The sequence below is a fragment of the Euprymna scolopes genome, chromosome 1 (genome assembly GCF_053919585.1).
Source record: "Euprymna scolopes isolate OS-2025 chromosome 1, ASM5391958v1, whole genome shotgun sequence".
Classification (NCBI taxonomy): Eukaryota; Metazoa; Mollusca; class Cephalopoda; order Sepiida; family Sepiolidae; genus Euprymna; species Euprymna scolopes.
Window position 1 is genome coordinate 69,686,848 of NC_136482.1, and position 18,837 is coordinate 69,705,684.

Here is an 18,837-nt window from a genome sequence, read left to right on the forward strand (position 1 = left end):
ACGACCATTTATCTACACTGGAATTTTGGTGGCAATAAGCTTCCCCAAGGTTCCAGTCGTTTTTGCTCTCATCCAACGGAGGTCCAGCTACTACTATTTCTCCTCAGTCCTTACATTCTCCTTGACCCTCCTCACTTATTTGGTGTGAAGCCAGTTCATGGTAACATACACATACAAAAATGGGCATAGGGTAGGGGCGCAGGGGCGGGATTAACTTACAATTATACAGTTTCAGTTGTCATGATTCCATGTGACGTTCCTTTGGATTTTACATCTGTAGTAATTTTTGTATGTCCGACTTGTGCCTGTAACTCATGTGTCCTAGGATCCGCATTCAAGGGTTTTCCTAAATATTTCCACTGTTGTAATTATTTTTATTCGTTGCACTTTATTCTTTTTTCTAAGTTTTTTTGGTATTGTTGCTAGTACTCTTAGAATCAGTGATGTTATCTTGACTTTCTTCATCTTCCAGAACTCTTCTGACGAGTTCTGTATATTGTCTCTACTTTGTCTCTGTGATTTTAACTCCCTGGTTTGCTGGAACGGCAAAATCTACAATCTGCGAATACTTTTTCTTATTATTAATTATAACATCCGGTCTCTTTGAATTTGATCATGATGTGTTTATTAATTTGGATGTTTACGTCCCATAGGATTTTGTGACGTTCATTTTCATATAATGCCGCCAGTTTGTACTTTTAGCATTTGTTTGGATATTCAAGATGCAGTTGTCTGCATAATTTCCAGGTCGCTGCCTCGCCCCTGATCATATCTATTCTTGTAATTTTTTTAGTCTAGCTTGCTGCATTTTGATATTATATGGTTTATTGTTTCGTTTTTCCCCACAGATTCTGCATTTGTTTTCTCGTGTCTTGCTTTGATGTGGTTGGCTCTAATTGCGTTATGTTGTGCGGCTCTTATTAGGGATTAAGTTACCCTGTTTTATTTTTCTTTTTGATGCCATGTCCACGTGTTTTCATTAGTCTCATTTTTTGTCATCCTAATGAATCATCTGTGTAGATTTTTTTCTTTCCATATTTCTTTTCTCGTCTTACTCACTTTTTTTTGTTTTATCTGGTTATTTAGTGTCTTGCGACCGTAATTATTCTTTCGGTGTTCTATATTATGAATTTTTCTAATTCTTTCTTTGTGTCATTACACTGTTTTCTATACTAACCAGTCCTTTCCCCCCGTCTTTCCTCTTCACATCGAGTCGATTAGTATCATCGTTTGAGTGTAGTGCGTAGTGCATAATATTGAGTTTCCTGATCTCCTGGCGAGATGCCTCAATTCTTCTTGGGTTCAACCTACAAACAGTCGAGAGTATCTTACTAGTGACACTGTCTGTGTGTTTATAACTTTTTATTCGGTTTCAACTATATAGTTCAGTTTAGAGGAGTTTTTTTGTTCTCCTGAGGTATTCCGTTCCAATTCTCTCTTTCATTTCTATTGATTTCATGATGTCTGCTTCTAGAACGACCCAATATTTCCGTTTGGTTGGGTTGTACTTTCCACATCGTATGAAAACATATTATAGGCTTGTAGTTGTTGAGGATGCTGTTTTTTTTCACCGCTGGGTCTTCTCTCTTTGGTCATACATTCTGGTAAATCTGCTTCCAGATGCATCTGTACAGGTTCTGGGTTAAGTGTCCACGTTTTGATTTGAATTTCTTGAACCAGTATGTATGTATTCTGTAATGCTTTGCCGCTCTAACTTTTGCCATTTTCCGTAGGGTTTTCTTGAGGGTTTCCTTGTTTATCTCCTTTCTTTTATTTGCTGTGTCCCTTCCTGTCTTTAGCTATTCAAAATTTCTATTGTGATCTTATCGCTTTTGTTATTATTATTATTATTATTATTATTATTATTATTATTATTATTATTATTATTATCTATATATTATTATTCTATCAGTAATAACAATACATATTATTTCGATATCTAAATTAATTGACCGATCATTATAAACTTTGGAAAACAGCTGCTACGCACAAGACTGGGTCATATCGATTATATAAGTGAACAAAGCAAAAGTGAAATTTAGTTTAATTTAATGCAAAACGAACAAATCTTTAGTTAAAGCATTTCATGAATTTTCAGTTACTTCTGACTTTTGTCAAATTTTTAAAATAGCTACTACATATCAATCTTAGAATACTCTTAATATTTCAGTTTTTTATATTGTAAAAGCGGTTAGGAGGCTTAATATGAACAAAAACAATCAATGTAAAATTCCAATATTTCAGATTTGCATTAAATTATATCTACAATCATTAGTCATTAATTGAGCAATATTCTCTGAATTACAATTTCTTCTTTTATGCTCAAGTGTTTACTTAAGGTACATATGTTTAATTTGAGCTTTTTGTCTGAGAAGCCATTAAACTTACGTCTTACTAGACATTTTCTAGAATCAAAAGTATGGTATAATTGATCTTGATCGAAATTAAAATAAAGTTTGCGTTATATTTAGATTTAATATCTGTAAGGTGATATGAAAGTCGTAAAAACTGTTTTCTTAAAGGGATGCGTTTTTTCTTTTCTTATAAAGTATATAAAAGTCACTAACCTAACCCTAAACCTAACGCTAACCCTAACCACATACATTGATAACTAACATATGATAATAAATATTTATGTATTCCTTCGAATATTACATAATTAATATTAATGTATAACTAATTGTATTGTGTCACATTGTTGAATACTGTATTGTATGCTTGTATTATGTTATTGTATTACTATATCGTGTAGTTTTATTGGATTACCGTATCGCGTTACTGTATTTTATAATTGTATTGTATTACTGTATTATATGATAATATTGAATCACTGTATTGTATAACTGAAGAGTATTATTGTCTTGTATTACTGTGTTATATAACTGTATTGCGTGATTATATTGTAGTAATATATTATATGATTGTAGTGGAATACTGTTTCGTATGGCTATATTCCTATATTTAATAGCTATATTATACTACTTTATTATATGTTTTTTTATACTGTACTGTTTTAGTAATTTTAGATCCGTCTAATACTTTCTTTGAAGTCTCTTCCGTTAGTCTAGTAGTTTGTTGCTTGACTGTTAGTCTGTCACACTGCAGTCACAAAATTAATGGTCGTATCTTATAGATAATCCGAGAGTGCTTATGACTTTTAATCAGTCAGTCAGTCAGTCAGTCAGTCACGCTTAAATTTTAACCTACGCATTTGCTTGTCTATCAGGTATAAGTAAACCTTAGTACCTCTAGACCTGTCCGTAACTATAAGATGTCCTGCCTATCTGTTAGTCTGCAAGCCTGTCACGCTTAATTATAAAATGACATTTCAATTGCGTAGCTTTTGTGGACTCACATAAAGAATTTTCTTCTTTTTTTTATTCACACTTGCAAATAAAACTTGTTTTTATGCCTGCCATTTCACGCCCGCACAATAAATCGGACATCGTAACACCTTTCGGTGTCATTGATCGATATAGTTGATTATTTAAGTCAGTCAGACCGAAGTTTTTGTATTGCTTTGAAAGACTCTCAAGTCACCGCGTGCGTGCCGCGTTTGGCATCTGTTTGTCTTGATATATTTGTCACTGAGGCAAAAATTGATGCTTTTGAAATGCTAATTCTGTGCGTGTTAAAGAAAAATAGTATTTACGTTTTAGTCCAAGGAAATAGTGTTTTACATTTCTCTTGACTAGGAAGGGAGAATCATGACATGCAATTGATAGAGAACTAAAGTGACAATTTATCAGAGTGTAAGGAATATATAATACTTCTCTGCATGGACATCATACAATGATAGTCACGATTTCTTTTGAAAGCACGATATTTTTTACATAGGTGTACTTTTAACGATAAATAACAACAAAAGAAAACACACACACACACATTAGATCAAATGTTATTTATTACTTTATTACCTGTATTTTTATTTGAAGCATTCTAATCGATCATGAGGCTAAATTTGAAGTTTTCTGAACAATAGTTTGGAATTATTTGAACTGTCTCCTGTTATGAATAATAATAATAATAATAATAATAATAATAATAATAATAATAATAATAATAATAATAATAACAAATGCCCGGATTCTCCACCAGACGAAACGATAAACCATATCGTAAGTGACTGCAACAAACTGGCCCAAAAGGAATACAAGAATCACAAAATCCTATGCTACATGGGCATACAAACTGATAAACCCATCCAAGCAAGAAGACCAAATGTCGTAGTAATTAACAAGAAAGAAAAGTACTGTCAAATCGTAGACTTTGCTGTTCCAGCTGACCACAGGATGAATATCAAAGAAAAGGAGAAACGGAGCAAATACACAGAGCTAGCAAGAGAGCTGAAAGGAATATGGAAGATGAAGAAAATCAAAATAATACCTTTAATAGTAGGAGCAATAGAAACAATCCCGAAAAACCTTGAAAAGAGATTGGGAGAAATTGGAATCAGAGGAATGACTAGAAAAATACAACGAACAACCATAATGATAACAGCTAAAATATGAAGGAAAACCCTTGAGTCTGGAGACTAACACACATGAACCACAAGTGCAGGCCAGCCAAACTGCTACAGAGACATGGAATGAAGAATATTGAAGCTGCATATCTATAAGTTCTCTAACCCCCACATCACTCCCCATTACCACATTATTGCCTCCAATAAAAAGGTAGACTCAAGGAGAAAGGAAATACCGAGGAGTGAGCACTGACCAGACCTCCGCTGTATAAGTGCAAAGAGAACTGGGACATTGGAGAGGCTTATTGTGACTCAAATTCCAGTGTAAGCCCATGTCCGCTGCCAACGAGAAATCAATGGCAAGCAGCTGTTGAGATAATGCAAATTTATTTGCAAATGTAATCGAAAGAAGTGGAGAGCACTGGAAATCTGGGGAGACTTGTTGTCACTCAGCTTCCAGGGAAAACCACAGGCTGTTTTCAATGAGATCTTTTATGGCCTGTGTGAAAGCTCCTTGTGATCCAATAATAATAATAATAATAATAATAATAATAATAATAATAATAATAATAATAATTGTATTCACTAGGAGCTCTAATACAACTCATCACCAGTGTTTACTGATGATAATCGGTGGTGTTCCCTTGAGTCTGGGTGGCAACAAGTATCTACATATTTTCAGTATGCTGCACCATTTTCGATGATCTTTACAAATAATTTTGCGTTATTGCAACAGCCGCTTACAATTGATTTCTCGCTGGTAAGAACCATTAGTAATCATTATAATTAGTGTGACAATAAACCTCTATTATTATTATTATTATTATTATTATTATTATTATTATTATTATTATTATTATTATTATTTTTTTTGTTGTTGTCGTTGTTATTATTATTGTTATTATTATTATTATTATTATTATTATTTTTGTTGTTCTTATTATTATTGGTATTATTGTTGTTGTTTTTAATGGTATTATTGTTGTTATTATTATTCTTATTATTAATGTTATTATTATTATAATTCTTATTATTATTAATGTTCTTCTTCTTCTTATTATTATTATTGTTATTATCATTATTATTATTATTGTTTTTATTATCATTATTATTATTGTTCTTACTATTATTATCATCATCATTATTATTATTATTAAGGTTCTTATTATTAATGTTCTTCTTATTATTAATATTGTTATTATTATTATTATCATTATTAATGTTTGTTTTCTTATTATTATTGTTATTGTTAATGTTATTATATTATTATTAATGTTCTTCTTCAACTCTTTCTTCTTATTATTATTCTTCTTATTATTCTTATTATTAATGATCTTCTTCTTATTATTATTATTGTCATTATTATTATTGTTATTGTTATTATTGTTATTATTATTATTATTATTATTATTATTATTATTATTATTATTATTATTATTATTATTATCGTGTTAATAAACTTTGCAGCGTTATGATTCTTTCATTCTTTTCACTCTAGTGCAAATTTTTGCAATCCATCAATATATGAATAAAGAATCATCATTTCTATTTGTGACTGTTTATCTTCATCATCGTCATTACAATCGAAAGGAACATGTGTTTTGTCTATCATCTGTAAATGAACTTTTTGAAACTTCCTTCAAATGTTAACTGCCTGTCCCCTCCACAATCATCAATAATGTAATCCCTCCTCCGATATAAATATCATCTCGATATATACCCACACTCTGAAATACACACACACTGGCACGGTTCTCAATATCAACCGACTATTCAACACTCACAGAGAAAACAAATATGCAAATTATATGCCAACATTAAAAAGTTTGTGTACATCAATATAAAATTAACAGCAATAATTATTTATAATAATGATAATTATTCATCACTCCAAATAACACTAGTAAAATAATATTGAAATAGAAGTAGAGATAATATTTTTTTATTATCCAACAAAATATTTTAAGCATTTAACAGTGAGCGCAATGTGGGCTCATGCCGTTTACATACGTTGTGAGTCCTGTTTAAACATTCGCCAGGTAAGCGTGAGGTTAGATGTAGAATTAAAGTAAGGCTGTAAAAAATGCAAAATAACTGAAATTGTTGAACGTATTTGGGAAGGTTGATACATTGTTTGTGTGAGTATTTATATAGGCAAATATTTAATATAATTTTGCTATTAACCAATGACATTCTAGAATGCAACAACTAGTTTTTAGTTTGTTATTTTGAGTGAGTGGCGTTGTATTTGCTTGTGAGTTAAGATATGAAACATATGAAAGATATAAAATAAGTATGCTTATCAAGCTGAAAGTTGTTGTGGCGGAAATAACCTATGTTACCTTCTAATAGACTATTCCAAACTCAAACTGCTTTACAATACATGTTGTTTCTTTATTTTAGCGTTCTGTGTTTCTTTGCAGCTCCTAACACAGGCTATAAAAGTGGCGACGTCGGATTTCGAACTAACGGAGGTCACTCGCATTTAAAATTCCCCAGCATTCAAAAGAACCTACGACAGAAAGTTGAATTTAATCAAGTAAGTGTTCAGAAAATACTGATGAAAGAGGGAAAACAGGAACTCTCGAAAATTAAATAAGTGCGTGGACATAAAAGTATGCATTGCAAACTCGTGAATAATAAGAGTATTTTCATAATTTTTCTATTTTTGCCTAGCACTGTTGCGCCATTTTAGCGCACCCGTCAATATAAAATGAAGAGAAATACGAATTATTAGTGATTTTTTTCTCGCGTCATTAAATATGCGTTTCGGATAACTTTTTTTGGTCTACAAAAAAAAAGTACATACGGTTTTCAATTTTTTTCCTTCGGTCAATATTTTTTCGTGTTTTGAAAATACATTTGCTTTTAAGGAATATTGAATATTTCTCGCGACATATATTTTTTCTTCTATGGGGAAAGACATTCCCTTGGAATTAAAAACTATGGTCAACGTTCATTTACAAAGTTATTGGAGGAAACAAATTACTGTTCCATTTCTCCCCGTTTTTCTAAAAAGAGTAAAACCCGGTTAATCTGACCACAGTTTTGTTAATTTCTCTAAATTCAATATTTTTCCACTCATACAAAAATGCACGCCTTACAAAGTACACTGGAGCAATTATTATTAAAACTGCAAATTGAACAACAACAACAACAACAACAACAACAACAACAAAACCACCACCACCACCAAAACAATTATTTGAACACCAGAAACACTCAGATGAAAGACAAAAACAACAACAATGCACGGAAGAGCTGTTTATACAAATCATAAAAAATAATGCGTCTAGCGATAATAATACCGTATATTTACAAGACTAAATACGGAATACGATTGACAATTTCTTCTACTTACCTGAAGAAACATTTGAAGCTTATTTTCGTCGGTATGAATTTTAAACTTAAAACTGTGGTCGGACCAAAAAAGGTTCGTTTTGCTATTACGAAAACTAGAGACAGTCGAGATAAAAAGACTGTGAATTTTATTTTCCCACGTAAAATGTCAGAATTATCTTTGGCCGAGACAGTTGAACTTCTTACAGAACTATTTAGAAAGTCTACTTAATCCACAAGCGTTAGTCGTGTTTGTATTTGCAGAAGAATGGTGAAGATCATTTCGCAACGTATGCAGCCATAGAAAATAAACATTGCGACGAATTCAAACTTGCAGACCTCAGTGCACACAATTTTAAATGTTTAGTACTTGCGCAAGGACTGACTTGTGGCCGAGATGCGGAAATTAGGAGGCGTATCCTAATAAAATTAGAAACTGAACCAAAGCTAACCCTACAAAAGTAAACAGAAGGCTGCAAGAATATAAAAATTATTAAAAAAAAAGATATAGAAGCTGGAGCTACGCAGATAAAAAAAGCAAACAGATAATAAAAAACACGTAAAAATAAAACACAAGTTAGGGTAAAAGGATAGACATATCAATACAGAGCTAAGGAAGAATTTGAAAAAAGAAAAATTCCGCCTCCGTGTAAACGATGAAATAATTTGCATTGGGTTAAGGACTGTCCATATTCATCAAGAAAATGTTTAATATATAAAAATATAAGACATAAAGGTACTCATCGCAGAAATAAAATTAAATACAAAACTCGAGTGTGTTAGGCGGAGACTGAAAAAAAAAAAAACGAAGAAAGGTTGCGAAAATATGTGGCTATAAAATTTCATGGATAAAGAAAGAAAAATGAAACTCGATTCGGGTCAGAATTTTCTATAGTAAATTAAAATACTTGAAAGAAATTCAATAAACCCACAATGCTGAAAACACGCGAAACAGCATAAACCTTTAACAGTACGCACATTAACTTTGAAGGTAAATTTTCAGCGAACGCCACATTATTGGGAAAGACAAAAACTCTAAAGGCTTATGTATGCAGAAATACCACTAATCTATTCGGGTTGGACTGGATTCATGAATTTAAGGGGCCATTCCAATATCTACTCTTTTCAGAAAAGCAGAATTAATACCAGCAGGAACGGAGAGTAAATTGCTATTTAAAAAAAATAAATTTACGGAAGTATTCTCACTGGATCTATGAAAATGTATAAAAATGAACGTGGAATTAAGATTAACCAGTTTTCAAATGAAAACGCAACGCGTCATTTCAGTCGCTGGAATAAGTCGACTAGGAGCTCCACGGATTAGAAAATGTGGGCATTCTATCAAAAATAGAATAGTCAGTAAAAGAAATCAGAGGAAATCCATGTTTCGGCAAATTTTTCGACGGGGTTGAATGCGTCTTTAAAGGACTCCTATTATCTGGAGGGAGTTTTTACACTACTAAACGGTAGTCAGATTTTCTTGAAAATCGACCTAAGTGACGTATGTTTACAGATTCCAGTGGAAAATGAGTGCTAAGTTACTCTGCATAAATTGATGTCTTTACAGATGTGAAAAATTTAAGTTTAGAGTCAAGGTCGCGCCTGCCAGTTTTCAACAGGTTATGGACACGATGCTAGGCGGCGTTAACTTTGCCATCGCATGTCTGGATAATATTATTATAGCCAGCAGTAACAGGCAACAACACAAAGACCATATCTACAAAGTATTCAGAAGGATAAAAGAATTTCATATTTAAAATCAAGGAAAGCAAATGAGAATTCTTCCCGCATAAAATAAAATATTTGGGGCACATAATTGACAAGAATAATAAGCGCCCACACTCAGAGAGTCACTGCGAAAAGAAACATGCCGACACCAGAAAATACTACCCAACGGCAAAGTTTCCTAGGGATCGCTAACTATTACCGGTGCTTCATTCCAAAAATGCATGAACTACGGGCACCTCTTAATAAACTTTTGAAAAAAGATAACCGTTGGGAATTGACTGCCAAATGTTAGTCAGCGTTTGAGGAAATTAAAAAGGGTTAATATCAGACTTTTTTCTCACACATTTTAACTTGACACTAGATGCAGCAGTGGCTAGTGATGCTAGTCAATACGGTATAGGTGCATGCCTGCTTCATAATATGCCAGATGAGTCGAAAAACCAATTGTCTATGCATCCAAAACACTGCCGCCGGCCGAAAATAGTACTCACGGACAGAAAAAGAGACTCTTAGAATTATGTATGCAGTTTTCAAATGTCATCGTTACCTTTTTCACTGCAACCAGATCATAAGCTCCTTCTAAACATTTTTGGGTAAGAAAATGACTACTCACATTTACGGTTAATCGTTTACTAAGATAGGGAACTAGTTTATTGAATTATGATTTTGAGCAGGAATTCTTATCGTCAATGAATATCGCACAGGCTAAACCCGGCCCAAAAGGAACCCTTCGAGGACTCAGTAATCGCCTCATTGCGGATAAATAGTGACATAAAGAGGATGATTCGCAATACTATCCGGGAATTACGAGTGACTTTTTATGAAAGTAGAACTATAGCGGCAAATGATAAATTTATAAAAAGCACAAAGCAGAAATTGGAACAAAGAGATTTTACTTCTGACATGTACTCTGCGACAACGTTCTATTTTATAGTAAGTCATCATTCAAAAAACCCTGCAAAAGAGAATACTAAAAAACTTCCACATGGGTCATCCTGGCTCCAGCAGAATGAAATGCCTGATGTGTAGCTTCGTTTACTGGCCGTCCATGGACTAAGGTATAACTAATATGGTTTAAGCATGTAAAGGTTGTGCTTTGACTGCAAAGGCACCACCGATTATTCAGGAATCCTGGCCAAAATTGGAAAACCGTGGTCCAGAATACATATAATCTTTGCAGGACTACTTGATGAATTCTATTACTTGATAATAGTAGAATTTTTTTCCAAATAACGAGAGGAGCTAATATGCAGGAAATCATCCAAACCGGTAACCAGTTATTTTTCACATGAGCTTTCCGCCTATTTTAGTGTTGTTGATAGCCTAGTTAGTGAGCATGCTATCCAATTCATTTCTTCAGATTCCAAGAATGTTGCGAGACATTTCAAGTAAAACATTTTACGACCCCACAATATCATCCGATAAGTAACGGCCAAGCAGGGCGCTTTGTAGACACCTTAAAAAGAGCGATAAAGAAGGCTTATTGGTCATAACGGAAAAAGCTCTACAGCTTTTTTTTTCAAGTGTACAGGATTACGGCAAACCCCAACACCCCAGCAGACAAATCACCAGCAGATGGTATGTTTGATCGTAAAATCAGATTAGTATTTGCGAAATTGCTAGCAAGACAAACCAGACATATAAGAACGTCTACAGTACCACTAAAAATACAATCTTGGAGAGAAAGTGTTTTTCAAGCATGTTAAAAATAGCGTTTCTTTTTAGGAACTAGAAAAAGTGATCCATATAATCCAGGGACCAAGATTCACATACAAAAGGCATGTGGACCAGATACGCAAACATATGACTGAGGACCAAGAAGATCTGCCTCAAGACGAAATAGAACCTATTTAAACAGTCCAATAATAAAATAAATCTTCCCAAATCACACCAGAACCACAACGTTCGGACAAGAAAGGAAAATCAGCGATCTTTTCATGGTGCATCCAAAGAGAAAAGCATACTGATACATCGTCTGGAGTTCAGCTTAGGAGGAGCATGTTGTGTGCGCAATTAACCTATGTTATCTATTAATAGACTATTCCAATCTTAATAAATATCAGAAGACTAAGACGTAAGGCGTCAATCTATATCAGGTCGTTCTTCACATCTATTGTCTACTTTGCAATACATGTTGTTACTTTATTTTGGCGTTCTGTTTTCTTTTGCAACTCTTAACAGAGCTATAACAGAGTTGAATTATATTTTTATACTATTGCCATTAAAACATCTGTGAGGATTATGTTTGTTTTAGATTTAATTGAATTCAATCAGATCACCCCGAATTTTGCATTCATTTTAGGCTGGAAACACCCGCTTTTTGTCTCCCTAAAATCCAACTTTTCGATGACTCTCTAAAATTTTTCTTAAGTCTTTCTGTATTCATAATATTTGCTTTTTGTTTATAATCAGCGTTTTGTTTCCTTGTAAAGCACGCTATTAGTTTCTTATTAGCCGTTATCATGACTTACTTGTTTCCTCAGAAATTTCGATATATTTTATTTATAAATGTCAGTCTAGACAATGCGTGAAGTCACTTAATGTCAGTTATAATAATAAAATAGGAGGAAAAGTAGCTTCACTTCAAGAGAAACTAAGGTTGCTAGTGATCGAACCAACAGTATACAAGTCCCTGAATTTCAAACAGGCAAACCCCAAAGTTAGCTCTTCAAAAGTCCAGTAGAAAGGAACTTAGCGTATTAAATGTTGTCGGAACGACAGATAAAGTTCGAATTAGTAGATCTAGATCTAAAATATATTATTTCCAAACAACAGGGTCTTTCATGGCTGTAAAAAATATAATAAATACTAAAAATAATAAATATATAAAAATAAATCTGATAGAATGAAATGTTTGTCTGATTGTTTTTCTATGTCATATCAATAGGACTATTTACTGCTAAACGAAAATAATTACTGCAAAGATGTTGTTGTTGTAACCATGTCATAAGACATAAGCCGTTGTTTTATCCCTAGCTGGTTAAGGATGTGTTTATGCCGTTTCTTATAGTTTAAAAGTAAAAAGTAAAATGGACCACTGATATCGAGAGCGACCAAATACTCTACTTTTATTAACAACTATATTGAAATGTAAGGGAGAACACCCTTGTATCTCAATGATTATTTACTTTTATTCGTCCCCTTCGAGTCTTGAAGATTGGTCTATCAAGTATTATGTTTAGTCTTTGGTCTGATTCAACCGAAGATTGAACCGTAGTCTTCTGACCCATAAACGAACATACTAACAACTATTAAAAAATATACCAAATGCAAGGGTTAGCGAATACAGCAATCCGATTTTCAGTAGTCCGACATTGGTATTCAATATACACCCCTGTTCATTCGATAAAATAAAAGAACAATAAAAATCAAGAAGAAAACGATAAAACGAAAAGGCACCGGAAAATAAAGTAATTTAACAACAACGAATGTAGAATAAGACATTTGTAATCGCGCAGGATATGTAACCTGTACAAACAAGTTCTGGACGGTACATACTTTTGTCTTCAGATTAATTATAACAAATTGTGATGTTGACGATATCATATTATGGTGCATAAAAAAACAATCCGTGTCAGTTGTTCAGCTTACCTGAATAGTTTTTCTAAATTCTACATTTTGCGCAGAAAAGAATAGCTTTGTCCCATCAAATAATGCAGTATGATAATATTTGAACTTCGTTATGACATTATGATTATTGAGAAACGATTATCAATTTCAAATGATCAAAACCATGCATAGAACTGAATATCTACTTTTAGGTAACTAGATTTCCACTGAGTTATTTTCAAAAAAGAAAAAAAAAACATGTACATATCAATATATAAAATATGTTGACAATCTTAAGTTATATAAAATTAGGTATGCGTTTGTACTTATATAATTTTATCTAAATGAATTCACCCTTAAAAGATAACCGTTCATTATGGATTTTAGAACCGAACTGCCAGATATAAAGAGAATGTGATGTGAGTTATATTAAGTTTGTGTAAAAATAGAATAGTATAAAAAGACATAATAAAACCTACCGATATGAAATATTTTTTATTAATGACTAAAGACAATACAAAATAAAATGTTCATAAAAAATGAGTATTCAACGAGTCCGAAAACGTTCAAAGTGAAAAAGTTGTTTTCTGGCGTGACATTAGAAATTGAGTACATACCCATGTCAGTTCTCGCAATTGACGTTACGAAAACATATTTATTTCGAGTGGTGCGTGTACGTTTACTTGTGTTTTAGAAAGGAAATAGACAATTTCTTGGCCTTCGGGACAAGATCAAAGTGTAGTATCTGTTCCGGCAGATGCTGCACTTAAGATAATTTGTACCAGTCAATGGAGGGGAAACCCTCTATACTGGGAACCGCCTGGGTAATACCTAGGAGGTCCACCCTCCCAGGCCTTGCCACCGGGCTTTCCGGTGGGGCAAGTTTATTGCTTGCTGCCTGAGGCGCCCCGACCGGGGAATGCAGACGGGGTTACTCAGGCAATTTTTAAAATTGCAGGAGTGCCCCTCCTTTAGGGGAGCCTGCGGGGTTCCCACTTTCCGGCCTTGTGCCACATAATGCTGATGTGGGCAGCATTTAAATAAAAACCCTCTATACTGGGACAATTATTATTTTTGGTAACCAGAGTGCCCCCTTTTTGGGGAGCTGGTTTTTACCTCACATTAAAAACGGCCTTGTGCCTAATTTGCTCAGTGGGGGAGCAAATAAATACCATCTGTTCCGGCAGATACTGCACTTGAGATAATTTGTACCAGTCAATGGAGGGGAAACCTTCTATACTGGGACAATTATTATTTTTGGTAACCAGAGTGACCCCTTTTAGGGGAGCTGGTTTTTACCTCACATTAAAAACGGCCTTGTGCCTAATTTGCTCAGTGGGGGAGCAAATAAATACCATCTGTTCCGGCAGATACTGCAAGCTATGACTAGCTATGACTAGCAAGGACCAGATGTGGGGGCAACCCCACATGTCTGACCTTTAACCAGCTCCCATTTCCCACCTCTCGGGAGCTGGTCCCCTTTTTCCCTTCCCCCTCCCTTCACTCCTCACATTAAAAATCGGCCTTGTGCCTAATTTGCTCGGTGGGGAAGCAAATAAATACCATCTGTTCCGGCAGATACTGCAAGCTATGACTAGCTATGACTAGCAAAGACCAGATGTGGGGGCAACCCCACATGCCTGACCATTAACCAGCTCCCATTTCCCACCTCTCGGGAGCTGGTCCCCTTTTTCCCTTCCCCCTCCCTTCACTCCTCACATTAAAAATCGGCCTTGTGCCTAATTTGCTCGGTGGGGGAGCAAATAAATACCATCTGTTCCGGCAGATACTGCAAGCAAAGACCATATGTAGGGGCAACCCTTCATACCAATTGTCACTATCCAGCTCCCCTACTCCCCGGGGAGTTGGTCCCCATTTCCCCTTCACTCCTCACATTAAAAATCGGCCTTGTGCCTAATTTGCTCGGTGGGGGAGCAAATAAATACCATCTGTTCCGGCAGATACTGCAAGCAAAGACCATATGTAGGGGCAACCCTTCATACCAATTGTCACTATCCAGCTCCCCTACTCCCCGGGGAGTTGGTCCCCATTTCCCCTTCACTCCTCACATTAAAAATCGGCCTTGTGCCTAATTTGCTCGGTGGGGGAGCAAATAAATACAATCTGTTCCGGCAGATACTGCAAGCAAAGACCATATGTGGGGGCGACCCCACATATAAGACCTTGGTCAATGTAAGGGCAACCCTTCATACCAATTGTCACTATCCAGCTCCCCTACTCACGGGGAGCTGGTCCCCATTTCCCCTTCACTCCTCACATTAAAAATCGGCCTTGTGCCTAATTTGCTCGGTGGGGGAGCAAATAAATACTATCTCTTCCGGCAGATACTGCAAGCTATGACTGGCTATGACTAGCAAAGACCAGATGTGGGGGAAACCCCACATGTCTGACCTTTAACCAGCTCCCATTTCCCACCTCTCGGGAGCTGGTCCCCTTTTTCCCTTCTCCCTCCCTTCACTCCTCACATTAAAAATCGGCCTTGTGCCTAATTTGCTCGGTGGGGGAGCAAATAAATACCATCTGTTCCGGCAGATACTGCAAGCTACGACTAGCTATGACTAGCAAAGACCAGATGTGGGGGCAACCCCACACGCCTGACCTTTAACCAGCTCCCATTTCCCACCTCTCGGGAGCTGGTCCCCTTTTTCCCTTCCCCCTCCCTTCACTCCTCACATTAAAAATCGGCCTTGTGCCTAATTTGCTCGGTGGGGGAGCAAATAAATACCATCTGTTCCGGCAGATACTGCAAGCTATGACTAGCTATGACTAGCTATGACTAGCAAAGACCAGATGTGGGGGCAACCCCACATGCCTGATCTTTAACCAACTCCCATTTCCCACCTCTCGAGAGCTGGTCCCCTTTTTCCCTTCCCCCTCCCTTCACTCCTCACATTAAAAATCGGCCTTGTGCCTAATTTGCTCGGTGGGGGAGCAAATAAATACCATCTGTTCCGGCAGATACTGCAAGCAAAGGCTCTATGTGGGGGCGACCCCACAGATAAGACCTTGGTCAATGTAGGGGCTACCCTTCATACCAATTGTTACTATCCAGCTCCCCTACTCCCCGGGGAGTTGGTCCCCATTTCCCCTTCACTCCTCACTTTAAAAATCGGCCTTGTGCCTAATTTGCTCGGTGCGGGAGCAAATAAATACCGTCTGTTCTTCAGATGCTGCACTTCAATTTCTTGTTTTTGTCAGTGGAGGAGAAATCCTTCACGACTGAGAGAATTTTTATTTTTGTACCTTTTCTCCGCGTTAAAAAACGACCCTGGTGTCTAACTCTGTCCCGTGGGGAGGCATTGTAAATAGGGACAATGCATATGTGTGTTACATTGTTTTGTGAGTGTAAGAATATGTAAATTAACATGTGTGTAAGTAACGCGTTCTTTGTTTGTTTGAGAGTACGAATTAACTTGTGTACGAGAGGGTTTTTAGTTAGAAGGCGTGTGTTTTAATAGTCTGTGAACCTCTCTCGTTACGTCTGTCAAAACACCCACTAATGACACTAGGCTTTGTCATGACGTACGCACCTGTATTGTCTAAAAATCAATAGAGGTGTGTATAGATTTCTTTGGTGTGTATTAGAATTTTCTGATTGGGGATTTTGTCTAATGAAGAATCGATACATTAATACAATATCCACTACTTGCTACTCCTAAAAGTTATTTTGATATTCAAAGGGGTTAAAAAGAAAATGAAAGCACTTTCGCAAAAATTCATGACTTTTGTAAAATATTTACAATAAATATAAAACATCAGTTAGATATTTGTAAAGTTTTAATTTCTTTTAAATATCCCGAAGAGATTTTGAGTGAATAATGTGGGTTTACCCTCCGATTTTATTATTTCAGTACATGTCATATTTACATTACATTTCCCATTATAGTTTGATAGTTATTAAGAAAAAAAATGCCTGGATTTTTATTTCTTTTTAAGGTCACTTAAGCTCATACCTTATATTTTCTAAAATCAAATTCATGCAAGTTTGACTAAAAATGTTAGACGCAAGGTTTATTATTAAATCTTTAGAAATAATTAATTAAATCTTTAGAAATAAGGCATACAATTTATGCAAAACTGTTAAGTTTTAGACGTTTCCTTCATTCTCAAACATATATTCTTCTAGATATTTATGAATAATTTCTCCAATTACAATGTATTGGAATTAAATATTTTTACAGTTTGTATATGAAAACAGGGCGCAGGTATTCATATTGATATGTACAAATATCTGTGATAAATCGTGATATAATTGATAGAAGTCACTATATCTCTGTGCGTGTCTGTCTGTTTCTATCTTTACAGAAGTCATCTCCTTTGAGTCGTAAGATCGCGAAACGGTGCGAAGAGAGTCAAATGATTGCATTTTTGTGAACATTTGATATATATATATATATATATATATATATATATATATATATATATATATATATATATATATATATATATATATATAAAAGCCGGTAAAAAATATCTACTAATAGGTCTACATTTACAAATAATTCGAATTTCACAAACGTAAGTCAACGTTAAGTCCTTTTGTACCCATGTGCAGATATATACATATGTTAAAGTCTATTCATTTTTAAATACTTCTTATCTGTCTTTACTTTTGAAATCACTACTATATATCGGTGCAATATAATAATCTATAAAGAATTGGCGCTATATAAATGAATATGTGCTTAAATAAAATATCTTATTTAAGCGTATTTATGACCAGGTAGATGGTATCACGTAAAATTAAATGAACACTGTACATAATGTAAACATTGTGCTTACATAAACTATAAAAATGCTATAGCAGAAATTTGTCGTAGCATATACATGCTATACTTTGTGGTATATAAATCTTATTTAAAAATAAAAATCTAAATGAATAAAATTGTAATAGATATTATAACTATACAGTAATTGTCAGTTTATTCGTTAATGTATTATACGTAAATTTGTTGATGTCTATGCGTTATGAAAGTAACACAATAGGCAATATTAAACATGAAAATATTTATTAAATTATATTTTATTAACTTTTAAAACTTGTGAGCTACTTTCATGTTCAGTTTTACGAATTTTAGTGACATTAAATCAAATGCAGTATTACATCTTGCTACTAAGTAAACAATAATAAGAGAAAATCGAATCATTAGTTACAACACACACTTCCATGATGTACAAATTATACAGATGCTATTAAAAATCAATCAATTAAACTATATACAGGGTATAAACAATACATTGATAGTTTTTTCAATTCGCAATTTACGTTTTTTTTAAAAACAGCATCATCAATCTGACATTTTACTCTACTCTTTAAAGGATGATGGTCCAGATTAACGACCTAAAATACTAAAAGAATAAGTACTAGTGTAGATAACAACATAATTGTTATTGCTCAATTGTATCGCACCGGGCATAATACGTCTGGCATTATCAGAGACTGGCTAATCTGCTAGGACTGTTTGTCGAGTTGTAGCGAACTTAAGGGAAGGAAAAGACATTCAAAGGAAGATTCACATTCGGAGAAGTGATAAAATCTGCACCAGAAGGGTCTCGGTGGTTTGAAATCGTCCATTACAGCAAATCAATCATAGTCAATGACTGAACTAGTGTAAAAAGTAGAATGTGACCAAAATTATCATTTCCAATGCAGTACTGAAAATTCTTGAGGGGATGTCATATTGCAGACGACGTCCTAACATTCTTACAGTGAAATCTTGGATCATTCGTAAAGAGAA

At 34.6% G+C, this 18,837-nt stretch overlaps 1 long non-coding RNA gene across 1 annotated transcript in view; it reads left to right on the forward strand.

The window, feature by feature from the left end:
* Positions 1–18,837, forward strand: part of LOC145283524 (uncharacterized) — a 177,533-nt gene that overhangs the window by 52,322 nt on the left and 106,374 nt on the right. Inside the window, exon 2 of the long non-coding RNA XR_013868627.1 lies at positions 6,886–7,001. This is a non-coding gene — a long non-coding RNA (uncharacterized LOC145283524). The remainder of the gene's footprint in view (positions 1–6,885; positions 7,002–18,837) is intronic.